Here is a 4,345-nt window from a genome sequence, read left to right as displayed (position 1 = left end):
TTAAGAATAGTTTAATTCCCCAGTGAGGTTTCCTTGGGTTAGGGAATAGAGCATGTGAGCACTTGTCCTTTCAGTTCTACAACCCTATTTATCTAAGGAAACCTATTCAAGAATGTCTATATGCTTCTCCAATCTGTGAGTTCATAGCTGTGTGGATCCAGCTGATTTCGAGGGACTTGGTGTCCTCCCTCTGTCTGGCCCTTATACTCACTGCTTACTCTTGGCTTCCTTGAACCCTGAGAGGAGGGATTTTATGGAGACATCTACTTCAGGGCTGTATAGTTTAAGGTCTCTTCATCTTTACATATTATTGTTGGCTGTGGGTCTCTGTATTTGTTCCCTTCTGCTGAAGGAAGACGCTTCTCTGATGATGGTAGAGCAAAGCACTGCTCTGTGTTTTAGTAGAACAGTGATATTTGATTTTACCCTAGCTCATCAGGCTGTCTAGTCTCATCACACAGATAATGTTGGGAATTGGTTCCATCTTGTGGAGTGGATCTTAAATAAAATCAGATATTTTGGTTGGTCACTAACACAAATTTTTTACCAAGATGGCACTAACATATCTTTCATACAGGACACCATTGGTATCCCCAAACATCCCAGACTTTTGTCAAGACTAAAGCTTCCTCTCTACAAACTGATGGCAAGGCCCTATTGGTGAATACAACACCTACACAACTCACTGAACATGGAGAAGTCACATTGGTGACTACATAGAGCTTTGACCTCTTTTAGCTAATGTGTTTGGAACAGGAAGATATTTTGCATACTACCAAAGGAGAAACATTAACACAAGCCTATCCAGAAACCCTTTGTTCAGGTTATTTTTAAAAACATTATTTTGAAGTTTTTGAAGATCACTGTTGGTTTTTACCAACTCCTAGCTCTGCAGTTTGAGATTCGACTTAGCCTTCAAAGCAGTTGTGAAGAATGTATCATTTTGCATTCTCTATTTGGCCATTTTAGTGTTGGTTTTAAGTTTAGTATTCATGTCTAAGAATTAGACTCAGACATGTTAGGTTTTATGAAAATAAATGTGATTACTTTTTCTTTAAGTATTCACTTTGAGACCCAAGTCATTTTTCAGAAACCCCTCATTAAGTTTTATTTCACATCTCATTGGTAAGAATTGGGCCACATTTCCATTTCATTATCTTTAGATCAATTAGGACCAATTATGGAAATATATGCTCTTTCAGCTTCCTGCATGAGAACATGGACATTGATTGAGTGTTTCTACAACAAACTAGAATTCTAAAAATTAGAAGAATTTGTTGTTCTTGGCAACAATAATAATAGATAATAGTAATGTGGAATTCTGTTCTCCATTTCTGGAAGATACTTGGCTCACATTAGATGATGCATTTCTACTAATTCTGCAAAATTTTGCTTTCATAACTCTCTGTATGATATTTACTGATTTCCAACAGCTTTTTTTTCAACTTGGATCAGTCAGGGGTTGTTGAATACCTAAAATAAATTACTTCATACAAATTATGTCAATTTTTTTGCATCTATAATATTCCAACATCATATATAGTGCCTACGTTTTGAGAAATAGATTAAAATATTGAACTGGAGTTTTTATACTTCAACTGTGTGTATTACAATATGCCAAATTTTTGTGCAAGGATCCATCGGTTATGCATCCAATTTTTATGTTTTGAGATATTGGCTTTAATGCAAGATAATTTATTCATCATATAATAACTCAAACCTTAAGAGTAGTTAGATGGCCATATGGATGTTAAAATGTTTCATTCATCTGGTAGAGATAATAACTTGACAGAGAAAATGTCAGATAAAATTACCCTTAAGTGGTACTGAGTCCCCTGTGGAAATCATGCATCTCTACTGCACCTATTTTTTTAAAAATTTAGTGCCTGGCTTGAATGAAATTTCAATTACTAAATAAACATCTTATGTAGTGTATCACGAAGAGTCATTAGTATATTCAAATTCAGTTTACAAAAGAAACAACTTTTCAGATGGCAATTCTAGCAGAAATCTTTAGAGTGTTAGATTTATACTTGATTAAACTATCAAAAACATTATTTTTTAGTTGTTTGTACTCGATATTTAGCAGACTGTGAGCAGAGGTAAATACTTTGATGCTTTTTAAAAGTATTTATTTGTTTATTTGTTTTACATCCTGACCCTCCTTTTCTTCCACTGTTAACTGTCCTACAAGAAGACCTAGCTATACAACTGTCACATACAATGAAAAGGACCTAGGTCAATTCCATGTTGGCTCACTAGTTGTAGGTTTCGTCTCTGTGAGCTGCTATGAGCCCATGTTAGTTGATTCTGTGGGTTTTATTGTAATGTTCTTGACCCCTTTGTCTCCTACAATCTTTCCTCCCTCTCCAGCAGGATTTCTTGAGTTCTACCTTATTTTTAACTATGGGTCTCTGCGTCTTTTACAACGAGTTGCTAGATATAGCCTCTCTGATGACAATTCATCCTTAGCCTTTAGGGAAATGCAAATAAAAATTTCTCTGAGATTCCATCTTATACCTGTCAGAATGGCTAAGGTCAAAAACACAAATGACAACTTATGTTGGAGAGGATGTGGAACACTAGGAACACTCTTCCATTGCTGGTGGGAGTGCAAACTTATATAACCACTGTAGAAATCAATATGACTGTTTCTTAGAAAATTGGGAATTGATCTACCTCAAGACCCAGCTCTACCACTTTTGGGCATATACTCAAAGGCATATACTCAATCATATTAAAAGGACACTTGCTCGGTTATGTTCATAGCAGCTTTATTCTTAATAACCAGAACCTAAAAGCAACCTAGGTGTCCCTCAATTAAAAAACGAATAAAGAAGAAATGGTAAATTTACAAAGTGAAATTATTTCTCAGCTGTTAAAAGCAATGGCGTCATAAAATTTGCAAGCAAATGGATAAAACTAGAAAAATATCATCCTAAAACCCAGAAAGAAGAGCATGGTACATACTTACTCATAAGTGGATATTAGCTGTAAAGAAAAGGATAAAAATCCTACAATCCACAGAGCCAGAGAATCTCTGTGGACTCAAGGGGGGCACTCAGATCTTTCTGGGAAGGGGAAATAGAAAAGATTTCATGGGTGGATTGGAGACATTTAGGGATGAGAACATGAGTTCTCAGTTTAAGGAGGGGAGGGAGAGAATACTGAAAGAGATGATTGGAAAGAGGGGTGGCATTTTGGGATCAGGTAGAAACCTCATGCAAGGGAAGCTCCCAGGAACCTGTAAGGATGACTCTGATAATATTATAACAATAGTGGATAGAAATTAGAACTAACAATGTCTTGTGACTAGGCAAGACTTCCAGTGTCAGGTTTGGGACACTGACCCGGCCACATAAACGACCTATGCTCTGTCCTGACTTTGGGATGTGCTGGAGTAAGAGTGACAGAGAGATTGTGGGTGTAGCCCACCAATGATTGTTTTAACCTGACACCCATGCCAGGCGAGTGGGGCCATCTTCAACACTGCCTGGAGTACCAGGACCCAGATGTTGGGTGGTACAGAGACCTAGGATGGAACCAAATGCAAGTGGAGAAAAAAAATGTTAATGCAATGATGCCTAACAATATTCTGATACTTCATAGATTGGTGTCTAGTCAAATTGTCATCCCAATATTTTACTTCTAGTGTCACCATCTCTATGTTCTTCTAATGTATAAACTGGAAGTATAAGTAGACATGACAAAGTAAGGAACTCAATACTTCATTGCTTCAAAAAATAACAACGAAATAGGTCAAAGTAGTTGTCTTTGCCTTAGAGATAACCCTATAAACTACCTGAAACCTTATGTAACTTGGGCAGCATTCTTTCAAGGATGCTTTCTGTCTTTTGCAGAATCAGCATATCAGGTTTTTTTTTTTTTCCAAATTCAATTCCTCATATCTTGACTCTACATCATCCTTAGAAAATAACAGGCCCTTCTACCTAGAGCTGGAGAAAGGAAAGCAGGCAGAATTCTTCCACTCTGACTTTGAAGGGGACTTATTACATGACCTGTACTATCTTGTTCAACCCAATCAAAATTATATTTGAAAATCACAGAAACTATAAAATTGGTTCAGTAAAAATAAAAATAAGTAATAATTATAGCCAGTAAATTATAAACACTCAAATTAACTTTTGGCTGTGCGATTATTGATTAGTGTTTTTCTGGATGTAGCATTATTTTCTTTAAAATGTCGAGTGTTCATGCCCAGTATTTGTTATTCTTGTATACGACTGAGAGTTTCATTCCCAGCATCCACAGGTTGATTTGAAAGCAATCTGTAACCGAAGTTTCAGCAGCTCCCATACCCTCTTCTGAACTCTGAAGGTACCAG

The sequence above is a fragment of the Microtus ochrogaster genome, chromosome 1 (assembly GCF_000317375.1).
Source record: "Microtus ochrogaster isolate Prairie Vole_2 chromosome 1, MicOch1.0, whole genome shotgun sequence".
NCBI classification, from domain to species: Eukaryota; Metazoa; Chordata; class Mammalia; order Rodentia; family Cricetidae; genus Microtus; species Microtus ochrogaster.
This window is presented reverse-complemented; position numbering follows the sequence as displayed.